Below are 13241 nucleotides of genomic sequence, written 5' to 3'. Positions count from 1 at the left end.
TCGGTCGGCTTTAGTAGTCTAGTAGTAGTTGTCTAGGTGTTGTCTGCGTGAGTCGGCGGGAGTCGGCATGCGTCCGCTGTGTGCTCTGCTCGCGACTCTGGTCAAGATTCTGGAGGTAAGTATTGTTGTAGAAGGTAAAGAAGCATCCTTGCGCATATTTAAGAATGTATGTTAATTGTAATTTAATTTGTTCAAAAAAAATGCCCCAATAATAATTTTTATAATATAAAGCAACTTTTTTAAAGAAAAGCATTCATTTCAATTTAAAGAATTTCCAATGCATTATCATTGCATCCAAGAATTAAAAAAAAAATATACGCCAGCATTGCACGAAGCTGTATCAAAAAATGACTAATTCAGAGGAGATATAATTGCAGTTTTATTGAGGTAAGAATTTTTGCTTTTTTTATTCAGAATACAGGGCCGAAGGTCAGCGCCCCTGTCCTTATAAATTCATCAGGTTACAAAATTTTTTTATTATTTTGGTGGTTAGGAATTTTTCTGTTTCGAATTTGACATTAAATGAGAATAGAATTTTGTGGGAATATGAAATGTTAATGCATTTCTGCACACAGACAATAAATGGGAGCCAATTCTGTTCAGAGGTTACAATATTAGAAAAATTCATTTAATTATTATTATTTTTGTGGCGAGGCTACGCTAGGCTCACATTTTTCAATTATTATATTTTGCGGGGAGGTTACACCCTTGGAACCATTCTTCTGGTCGACATCGGCGCCAACGTGTTGCTGTATCAGTAACCTCCCCATCACCCACGTACTGCTTCCCGCAGAGTGCTTCCTCCATTGGGCAAAACAGATTGGAAGGTGCAAGATCTGGGCACAAAGATCAGAGCACAACACACCTTCGAGTACCCCACATGATGGACGAGTGTGTCAGTACTACCAAAAAAGAGGTCCAGTTGTGCAGCGAAGATTCTGATTGTGATCCACTGATAAACACGAATGAGAGTGAAACTTCCTGGCAGATTAAAACTGCGTGTCGGACCGAGATTTGAACTCGGTCCCGAGTTCGAGTTCTGTCCGGCAAACAGTTTTAATGTGCCAGGAAGTTGCGTATCAGCGCACACGCTGCTGCAGAGTGAAAATCTCATTAACGAATGAGAGTGTCCGTACGTTCCAACATTGAAGGGGGCACAGCTGCTTGCGGCCGGCTATCACGAGAGGGATCGGACAGGCTTGCGCGACCTCGTTGCGACGATGGCAAACGCCTCGTTCAACGACTCATCGTCCATTTGTTAGCCGCCAGTCTGCGCAGACGTTCAGCAGGCGCCTGTGAATACATGTGATGCTCTAGTTTTGTTCCAATAGAAACTCTGTGACATATATCTGCCTGGAATACGCCTCTGTTACAGACGCCATTTTGAAGGCTACTACAGCGCCGCCACTTATCTGAATTTCATGAAACCGGGGGTACTCCACAATGTCCCACAACAAATACCGCATTTTTTAACCGAAACTGGCCGACGAAAAAAAGGGGGTTGCGTTATCTATTGAATGCCCTCGTATACGTGTGTGACAGCTTTATTACAACAACAGAACTGAAACAGCACAATTGACAAATACACAAGAGATATGCCCAGTTTTGTGAAACGACGTTAAAAAAAATGCACAAGAGATTTTCCTGATATTAAGGAACGACGATACTAAAAAAAAAATAGCTTGCAGCCTTATACATAAGATAAAGGTTTAATTATAAGAAACATGCATCGTACTAAGAACAAAAAATAAGAAAATAAGAAAAAAATAGTCAATAGCTAAAATTTAGACGATGAAATAAAAGGAAGCAGTGTGGGATCACTAGGTTCAACAGGACAACACAGCACTACACCTTTTAACCTCCCCCGTAGTTAATCCCCCGAAGAGGGGCAGCAGCCTTTTCAGTAGTTGCAGGGGCAACAGTCTGGATGATTGACTGATCTGGCCTTGTAACACTGACCAAAACAGCTTTGCTGTGCTGGTACTGCGAACGGCTGAAAGCAAGGGGAAACTACGGCCGTAATTTTTCCCGAGGGCATGCAGCTTTACCGTATGGATAAATGATGATGGCGTCCTCTTGGGTAAAATATTCCGGAGGTGAAATAGTCTCCCATTCGGATCTCCGGGCGGGGACTACCCAGGAGGACGTCGTTATCAGGAGAAAGATAACTGGCGTTCTACGGATCGGAGCGTGGAATGTCAGATCCCTTAATCGAGCAGGTAGGTTAGAAAATTTAAAAAGGGAAATGGATAGGTTAAAATTAGATATAGTAGGAATTAGTGAAGTTCGGTGGCAGGAGGAACAAGACTTTTGGTCAGGCGAATACAGGGTTCTAAATAAAAATCAAATAAGGATAATGCAGGAGTCGGTTTAATAATGAATAAAGAAAATAGGAGTACGGGTAAGCTACTACAAACACCATAGTGAACGCATTATTGTTGCCAAGATAGACACGAATCCCACGCCTACTACAGTAGTACAAGTTTATATGCCAACTAGCTCTGCAGATGACGAAGAAATTGGAGAAATGTGTGATGAAATAAAAGAAATTATTTAGATGGTGAAGGGAGACGAAAATTTAATAGTCATGGGTGACTGGAATTCGAGAGTAGGAAAAGGGAGAGGAGGAAACATAGTGGGTGAATATGGGTTGGAGCTAAGAAATGAAAGAGGAAGCCGCCTGGTAGATTATATAATGGTAAGACAGAGATTTAGGAACCAGGTTTTAAATTGTAAGACATTTCCAGGGGCAGATGTGGACTCTGACCACAATCTATTGGTTATGAACTGTACATTAAAACTGAAGCAACTGCAAAAAGGTGGGAATTTAAGGAGATGGAACCTGGATAAACTGACTGAACCAGAGGTTGTACAGAGTTTCAGGGAGAGCATAAGGGAACAACTGAAAGGAAATGGGGAAAGAAATACAGTAGAAGAAGAATGGGTAGCGTTGAGAGACGAAGTGGTGAAGGCAGCAGAGGATCAAGTGGGTAAAATGACGAGGGCTAGTAGAAATCCTTGGCTAACAGAAGAAATATTGAATTTAATTGATGCAAAGAGAAAATATAGAAATGCAGTAAATGAAGCAGGAAAAAAGGAATAAAAACATCTCAAAAATGAGATGGACAGGAAGTGCAAGATGCCTAAGCAGGGACGGCTAGAGGACAAATGTAAGGATGTAGAGGCTTATCTCACTAGGGGTAAGATAGATACTGCCTACAGGAAAATTAAAGGGACCTTTGGAGAAAAGAGAACCACTTGCAGGAATATCAAGAGCTCAGATGGAAACCCTGTTTTAAGCAATGAAGGGAAAGCAGAAAGGTGGATGGAGTATATAGACGGTCTATACAAGGCATGTACTTGAGGACAATATTATGGAAATGGAAGAGGAGGTAGATGAACATGAAATGGGAGATCCGATACTGCGTGAAGAGTTTGACAGAGCAGTGAAAGACCTGAGTCGAAACAAGGCCCCGGGAGTAGACAACATTCCATTGGAGCTACTGACGGCCTTGGGAGAGCCAGTCGTGACAAAACTCTGCCATCTGATGAGCAAGATGTATGAGACAGGCGAAATACCCTCAGACTTCAAGAAGAATATCATAATTCCAATCCCAAAGAAAGCAGGTGCTGACAGATGTGAAAATTACCGAACAGTCAGTTTAAAAAGTCATGGATGCAAAATACTAACGTGAATTCTTTACAGACGAATGGAAGCACTGGTAGAAGCCGACCTCGGGGAAGATCAGTTTGGATTCCGTAGAAATGTGGGAACACGTGAGGCAATACTGACCCTACGACTAATTTTAGAAGCCAGATTAAGGAAAGGCAAACCTATTTTTCTAGCATTTGTAGACTTAGAGAAAGCTTTTGGCAATGTTGACTGGAATACTCTGTTTCAAATTCTGAAGGTGGCCGGGGTAAAATACAGGGAGCGAAAGGCTATTAACAGTTTGTACAGAAACCACATGGCAGTTATAAGAGTCGAGGAGCATGAAAGGGAGGCAGTGGTTGGGAAGGGAGTGAGACAGGTTTGTAGTGAGCAGGCAGTGAAGGAAACAAAAGAAAAATTCGGAGTAGGTATTAAAATCCATGGAGAAGAAATAGAAACTTTAAGGCTTGACGATGACATTGTAATTCTGTCAAAGACAGCAAAGGACTTGGAAGAGCAGTTTAATGGAACGGATTGTGTCTTTAAAGGAGGATATAAGATGAACATCAACAAAAGCAAAAAGAGGATAATGGAATGTAGTCGAATTAAGTCGGTTGATGTTGAGGGAATTAAATTAGGAAATGAGACACTTAAAGTAGTAAAGGAGGTTTGCAATTTGGGGAGCAAAATAACTGATGATGGTCGAAGTAGAGAGGATATAAAATGTAGACTGGCAATGGCAAGGAAAGCGTTTCTGAACAAGAGAAATTTGTTAACAGCGAGTGTAGATTTAAGTGTCAGGCAGTCGTTTCTGAAAGTATTTGTATGGAGTGAAGCCATGTATGGAAGTGAAACAGGGACGATTACTACTTTGGACAATATGAGAATAGAAGCTTTCGAAATGTGGAATGTGGTGCTACAGAAGAATGCTGAAGATTAGATGGGTAGATCATGTAACTAATGAGGAGGTATTGAATAGGATTGGGAAGAAGAGACGTTTGCGGCACAACTTGACTAGAAGAAGGGATCGGTTGGTAGGACATGTTCTGAGGCATCAAGGATCACCAATGTAGTACTGGAAGGCAGCGTGGAGGGTAAAAATCGTAGAGGGAGACCAAGAGATGAATACACTAAACAGTTACAGATGGATGTAGGTGGCAGTAGGTACGGGGAGATGAAGAAGCTTGCACAGGATAGAGTAGCATGGAAAGCTGCTTCAAACCAGTCTCAGGACTGAAGACCACAACAACAACATGATAATATGAATGTAATCCCGAACGCGTGATGAATTCGATTTTGGACGGGGCTGTCACCTCCGAAGAAAATTTGACCTGTTAGAGGGGAGAACTGTACACTAAGTTATTCTTATAAACAGCCTTATGTATGTCTGCATTTTCTACTTATTTGCATTTTTTTCAATACTTAAAACAGTGAAATCGCTCACATAAATTACGAAACGGAAAGGGGTACCTCATGAAATCTAATTGAAATAATACAGAAGTCAATGAATACGGTCTCCAGCCCAGCTGAGCACTGTCTGTCCTCTATGTGATAATAATACGGACAGCAAAGAATACATAACCGTTTGGTAGTACGTATGGCAAGAAAAGATTGACACAGGTTTCTGACAACACAATACGTTACGAAATAATAATGAACAAAGAAAGCAATCGATTTACGTCATTAATACACAGAAATCTCAATTTAGAAAACGGTATTTAAAATCTTTATGAAAAAGAACATTATTGACTGGAGATAGCCCTTTTGTCACGATAGTAATTTACGTAACATTAGATTAGATTAGATTAGATTAGATTTCTGGACGTGGCAAGCTAAGAACTTCGGATGAATTGTAATTAATACAAAAATTTACTGGCTCAAATAAACAAATGTTGACTTCCAACAGGCTGACTACGCTGAAATACGAATGAAGCGCATTTCGTCGTCTGTCATCAATTGTATTACAGAATGGTACCATCCAAAGTCTGGAAGTTTTTACGAAGTGTGGTATCAGTGAAATACAGTGCTCTTTTCGCTTTAAAAGATAAAAACGGAAGACCCCGAAACAAACTTATGTCATAATGTAAGGAGAAAACTTAAAACTTAAACGTTCATTCATAGTTAGCAGGAAAAGTAGAAAGCAGCTGGTATACTGCATTTGCCTACATAACATGCCTTTCTGTGCTTGTAGCCCTTGAATGCCGACAAATTTTCACAAAAAATAGCATCCTTCAACTCTAGTTTTCACTTTTTAGCGCAGACTTTTCGTAATGGACAAATAGTGGTATGATCCTGCATTACAAAATGATTTTTGAGCAGAGTTTCAAGAAATTAGAAGCAGTAGTAGAATATTGGTAATTTTTTGTAGTAGGCGCCACTTGTCAGTTTTCGAGAAAATCAGCGAACGGTGGACGGACTAAGTTTTCTTTCATTAGCCTGTTTCATTTAATATTTCGAATCTATATAGCTTAAAACAGAGGGAGTCAAAATTTTTCAAACTTCGTTCGATTTCTACGTTTCATCCAAGAAGTAATAAGAATAAATTATACGAAAATCAATTATTTCAAACAGAAACCGATTATTTTGAGCTGTTTTAATAGTATAGTTAAACTGGAATTGAAGGAAAACGATATAATCGAAAACAGATTGTTTCAGCTATAGCCGCCATCTCTACCGAGCGCTCTCTCGTTCCTCTGCCAAGCCACCGACCTCCAAGCTTCTTCTACAACCTGCATCCGAGCTGAGTAACTCGTTTCACTGCATTCAGCAAGATTCCTCTAGGTCGCTCCGATCCATACCACGTCCACATTGGCGGCGCTAAGTGCCTCAGCTATATCCACCACCCTCTCACACTCAGCGAGAGAACTGCCGGCGTATTTGGAGCCGCCTGCTGGGCAGGGCAGGACTACAACTGTGTCTCTATATCATGGTACACCATTGTCAGAGAATATTGAGGGTCTTATTATTCGTGGTGGTTGTTACAGCATTTGCAGCTTAGTTACGTACGTCACAGTCTTACAATTTCCTAGAGTAAAGACCGATTCAAAAAGAAAGGATCTGTGAGGCCAAGCTATGAAGAAGATGTAGTTGTCCACAGATATTCTGGAAACATCCCCCAGGCTGTGGCCAAGCCATGTCTCCGCAGTATCCTTTCTTTCAGGAGTGCTAGTTCTGCAAGGTTCACAGGAGAGCTTCTGTAAAGTTTGCAAGGTAGGAGGCGAGGTACTGGCAGAAGTAAAACTGTGAGGACGGGGCGTGAGTCGTGCTTGGGTAGCTCATTTGGTAGAGCACGTGCCCGCGAAAGGCAAAGGTCCCGAGTTCTAGTCTTGGTTGCACACAATTTTAATCTGCCAGGAAGTTTCATATCAGCGCACACTCCGCTGCAGAGTGAAAATCTCATTCTGGAAACATCGCCCAGGCTGTGGCTAAGCCATGTCTCCGCAATACCTTTTCTTTCAGGAGTGCTAGTTCTGCAAGTTTCGCAGGACGGGGCATGAGTCGTGCTTGGGTAGCTCAGTTGGTAGAGCACGTGCCCGCGATAGGCAAAGGTCCCGAGTTCCAGTCTCGGTCCGGCACACCGTTTTAACCTGCCAGGAAGTTTCATAGGGGTATAGCAAGGAAATAACTTTCATGGTACTACAGGGAATTGCAAAGGACTATAGAGGAGGGCAGTGCGGGCTTCATCAAACAGAAAGACGAAAGAATTGTGTGTATTTCATTTCCACTCAGCTTCCATGATAAACCATAGAGATTCAACTCAGCTTCTTTCTAACCTCAGCGTACGTATAACATGGTTTATGGTTACTCGCAATGGCGGTGACGCAGAGAATGATAGAACAAATAGGCATATCGATGAGAGAGAGAGCCAGAAAGAAACTCAAGAACGTAGTGAAAGTCGTCGTAAGGATGCGAAAACATTCCAAGAAGTCATTGGAATCGAAAAATGAAAACACAAGCAAGATTGATCACCTTACAATTAGTGGCATGTACCGAAGGGTTCGGAGAATAATGTCAAACCTAAAGTGGCCATGATGCCTTACATAGGGCTAGCTGTAGCCGTGGTGTGTCATCGTTACATGTGGTCTGCAGCTTAAAACGCGCCATGATGATTTCTTCAACGTCAAAATATTCTTAGTTCCCCATCTGAATCTCTGGGAAGGGTCTGCCTAGGGGAACTGACCATGAAAAACATTTGACAATGGGTGAAAGGTGCGATACTATGGTACTAAAATTTACACGTGTGACCAATAGTTGAAATCTTCGGCCCCTCACTGCGTTGTAGGATTTGAGGTCATAGTATCGTTTTCTAAATAAAATTTAAATTAAATGTCCCTGATACACGTAATCAGAAGAAAACGTGTCTTAGGTTGGATAACAGCCATCGTGTATTAATAATATTCCCCAACAAGAAGTTTGAAGTATAAAAAATATTCACAATTTGTTCAATACTTCCACATGATAAACTGCAGACTGGAGAAGAGCTAACTGCTGTAGCCATTTAGATTTATAAGTGACTTTGGCCCCTAAATAGTGGTTACAGAATTAAATACAAATTATAAATAAATCTGGTAACACAGCAAAACTATTTTAACAGCAAGAGTTCACATTTGCGTAATAGTAATAATTGCAAAGCAGCACTACTCGGAGCAACACAGATCCAACCGACAGTCAACAAAATTATTCATTGTCAACAGGAGCGAAATATTCAGAGTACACAGAACAATGACAGTTCATCTTGCTATTAAATTATTCATAATTCAGACTGGCTCTACTCGTGAGAACTCAAGTTGCACGGACCCACAGCCGAATTAATCTAGGTTCGCTTGCTTACCGTTGTGAAAACTAAGCCTCACAAAATTACTGTGCAGAGGGCATAATTTCTGTCCCTGCTGGCGCACCGGTCCGACCGACAAATAGTAAAGATGGTGGTTCTCATTTATAAGTGTGGTCAACCAAACTCTGAAAATTCCGCGAATTTACGTCATTCAGCATACTGAAGATTTCACCAGTTCAAAACAGAACTTTTGATTCATACATGCTATCATAACCCTAGAGGTTCCAAGAGAAGCACGGTGAATGACTATTAGAATGGTATATTACAGTAGCCTTTTGGTTAAATATTTGGTCCACAATTTCAATTATAGTGACTGCATATTTCACATGATGAAAACTATATTCAGATTTTTAACAATATCCATTCAAATACACATTAGCGTTGCAGGAAATGAAGGGCTCTTCTCAATACTGTTGTCCAAATTTGAGTATCTGTAACAGAATTTAAATAATGAGGAAAACTATGAAGAATTCTAACCAATTGTTTAAAATTGGTAATTAAACATAGAAACCTTATGATTAAAATTTTGTCTATGGAGTGCGCTCACGTTATCTACAGATACTCGTGTAGCTCTCTTGTGTGATTATGCGGAGAAAAATTTGACAAATTTTTATTTTATCTCTCTCAGATACATGAATATACGATTTATTGGTGCAGTGGTTACCGGTTTTGGCCTGACTCGCCCATTCTCAAACCACACACCTTGTTATTACCCATAACTAGTTACACAACATGTTGCCAAAAGGCACGAACTGCTTCATGCAAGAAAATCAAACCGTTTACTACAAATACGCTCATTCATATGACACCTTACGTATGTACTGTCTAACTTTGTTGTATGAAGCAGTTTGTGCCTTTCAGCACCATATTGTGTCACTAGCAGGCAAAATAATGTGTGTGGTTTGAGAATGGGCAAGTCATACCGAAACCGTTAACCACTTGACGGATAAATTGTATATTTATGTAACTGAGACTGAAAAAATAAAAATTTATCAAATTTTCCTCAACATTAAACGGTTGCGGTCCTACCGTTTCGAAGCAGCATGCCTTATACTAGTGGGGTTTAAAAAGTAATGCAACACATTTTTCTTTTCGGCACTTTCGGTTCCAATAATGAGGTATTTGATGCGGGACATCTTGGAAAATTCCCGCTTCAGTTGATATAGTTTCATGAAGCTACTGTAGGCGGGGGCGCTGGTATGTAGGCTTAAATATGGCGTCTGCAACGGAGATGCGTTCCGAACAGAGAGCTTTCACCGAGTTTCTTTTGGCGAAAAACCAGAGCATCGCAAATATTCATAAGCACTTACAGAACGTCTAGGGAGTAATGACCAAAACCACGCTGAGTCGTTGGGCGAGACCTCTGTCATCATCGCAGCAGTGTCGCGCAAACCTGTCCGACCTCTCGTGTGCCAGCCTGACGCAGACAGTTGTTAACACCTGCAATACGTCCGTCGCCATAAAAAAGCAAAAGAAATTCGCCTTCTCCATGATAAACGAAACGCCTGCTTAAATCCGCGGGACAGAACAGGTAGTTGGAATCGTGGGAAGGGGCAAAAAAATGAGTGGCTGTCAGATACACTCGAACACATTTAACTTTATTTAGTTGCCCAAATATTACAGCGCCAGTTTCTGACCTTAATTATCGACTGAATATGTCACACAATTTTATGGCTTAAGAGCACAACCTCATTAATTTTTAAAACGGCTGAAGGCCCATCATTTAAAGACAGAAAGTGCAAGGTTTTATCCTTAAATAATATTTCAAATGAGGCTGAAGACCCAAACAGTCTAAGACTTGACAAGTAAGGTATTTTAATTTTAAAATGGCTGAAGGTCCATGATTTAAAAACACAACTACAATAATTTTCAAAGGCAGAAGGCCCAAAGCTTTATCGAACAATAATATCACTGAAGTTGAAGGCCCAAACAATCTAAGACTTAACAAGTAAGGAATTTTAATTTTAAGACCGCGGAAAGCCCATGATTGAAAAGCACAACTACAAGGAATTTTCAAAAGGCAGAAGGCCCAAAGCTTTATCCAAAAACAATATTTTCAATGAGGTTGAAGGCCCAAACAATGAAATCCTTGAAAGTAAGGAACTGTTGATTTTAAAACGGCTGAAGGCCCATTATTTAAAACCCAACTAAAAGCATACAAATTCAAACCATCGGCTATGAGCCATTAAAATACACAATCAAACACGAATAACAAAAGGCAGTACAGCCAGCGGCGCTCAGAAGTTTCCGGGGGTCGGTCTGCACTTGAAATATTAACGTTAGCTTAGGTAGTCGGTCCAACTATATCCGATCCGCCGGCAACCCAACCAAGAGACAGTCAATACACCCACCGACAAGACGACTGGCTTTACACCTGCCCAGTACACAAGGGACTCCAATGCCAAAACATAAAAGGCGTAGCCGCCCACAACCAAGTATGCATAAGCTGTCAAAACTACACGCACGTGTTGGACAGCGACAGCACACGGTGAGGAAAGGACACTGCTTGAACATTACGTCAGAGGACAGGGCAGGTAACTGGAACACTCACGGCCACAGGGCAGAAAATTCCGCTGGTGCATTTGGACTTCAAATAACCAAAAAATTACCAGCATCCGGCACAGAGGAATGGAGTGCTCAAAACACTGGTCCACAGAGCACAAACTCTGTCAGATCCTGATAGGCTGGCCACAGAAATAGAACTCTTACAATCAGTGTTCAGCAGGAATGGTTACTCCTCTAGAGATATCCAGAAGGCACTTCAACCTGCCAACCGACCAAAGGATCCAGAAGAAGAACCAGAAGAGGCAAAGAAGATGGCATACCTGCCACACGCCGGACCTATCTGTGCCAAGATCGGCAGGATTCTCCAGAAATATGACATCAAGAGCATGTTTTGCCCACCCATCAAAATTGGGGCTATGCTGGGGAATGTAAAAGATGACCTGGGGCTACGCAAGCCAGGTATTTACAACATACCATTCCAGTGTGGGATGTCATACATTGGCCAGACCACCAGAACTGTGAACAGCAGGTGTAAAGAACACCAGAGACATACCAGACTCAGGCAGGCAACTAAATCAGCCATAGCAGAGCATTGTCTGGTACTTCAATGGATTGCAATGACACCAAGATTGTGACACAGACCTCAAGATTTTGAGACAGTGTCATTAAAGAAGCCATTGAGATTAAGGTCACAGACAATCTAATCAACAGTGACTCGGGATACCAAATCAGCACTGCCTTGAATCCAGCGCTTGAGCTTGTGAAAACTCAACGCAGGACACTCCGGGATTCTACAAGAAATAGAAGTGGAGACCGAGAGAACAGCCGTGAGACAAAGTGTCGGACATTAGAGACCAGATCTGACACACCACAGATCATGAACTCGACTTCAGAAGACGGCCAGGCCGGGTGCGGACGGCGGAGGGAACACCGGCGACCAGAGAGGGACAACGTAGCCGCGTCTGGCGGGCGCGGACCTCAGACGGAACACACGACGCGGCGCGGACCGATTAGGGAGCGCCCAGCACGGAACAGAAGTGGAAATCATAGTAACACTCATGAGATAGAGTACCCAACATCTCAGATCGCGTCTGACACACCTCAGATGACAACCACAACCGTTGAGGACGGCCAAAACGGGCGTCGACGGCAGTCGGAACATCCGCTACTGGAGGGGTCCGTTGAAGCCGAGTCTGGCGGGCGCGGACCACAGATGGAACACCCGACTCGGCGAGGACCGATTAGGGAACACCCAGCTCCTCCCAGGCATAAATACTGGACTCGATCGACCCAAGGACCACTCGAGTGAGCGATGCAGTGTAAGCAGGACCACGCTACTCAAGCGAAGGGTGTGGCGGATCGCCGCCAGGCGGGACGGGCTCGGGCGACCGAGTTTCACGGCAGCAAACACTCAGATGAAGAGAGAAGGATTGATTCTGGTAGCAGATAAGTTACACTTTTATTCAGTTTTAATAAAAGAGGTAATGACTTATTTCTTGAAATAATGGTGGCGTTCACATTACTCGTAACTGACTTCTTAAGTACACAATAACGTGTAATTTCAACCTCGTTGTTCGAAGTCTTGGTTTCTTACCTTCTATCCTCCCGTTTTTCCTTGTCCTTTTTTCTGTTTCTCTTCCTTCTTGTCTTCTTTGTAAGTTTTGTTATTTTTCCAGTTTTATAAAATAAATATTACACTTTAGGTTGCAATTGCAGTGTAAACAGGTTACTCAGCCTCACATATTTTCTTTAATTGGCACATAAAATACCAAGCTTTGCACTGTAAGCCGACAGGTGTAATTAGATGTAAGAGAATGTGTGAATATATTTATGTTTCCAGCCCTAAGACGTGAATAAGTAAGGAAATGGGATCCAGAAATTCAACGATAAATGCTGCGTGCATTTGTCCAGGACCTTCTGTAGTCTCATATGTATTATGCTAGTAGTTACTCACCAATGTACCCATAAAAGATTTCAATAGCGTAAACTCCTTCCTAAAATTGTATATAAGTTCTTTAATTCCTCTGTTTACAGAGAAAATTCTTCCTTTTTCCGCCATTCTGTGAGTGAATGAGAAACAGTGAGTGCTTGTCATAACTCTGCGACCCTTGCGGAAATCATACCAAGACACAAATCTTAATTTTGAATCACCTTCATAGTTTCTGAAGAGATGCAAATGTTATGTCACTGATGTATTGGATTACCGATATAAAGCGCTTAGGATGGATTGGAGCTATAGAAACATCTAAA

Source organism: Schistocerca piceifrons, chromosome 2 (genome assembly GCF_021461385.2).
Source record: "Schistocerca piceifrons isolate TAMUIC-IGC-003096 chromosome 2, iqSchPice1.1, whole genome shotgun sequence".
In the NCBI taxonomy this organism is placed as follows: Eukaryota; Metazoa; Arthropoda; class Insecta; order Orthoptera; family Acrididae; genus Schistocerca; species Schistocerca piceifrons.
The sequence above is the reverse complement of the archived record's forward strand: the minus strand, read 5'-3'. Positions refer to the sequence as shown.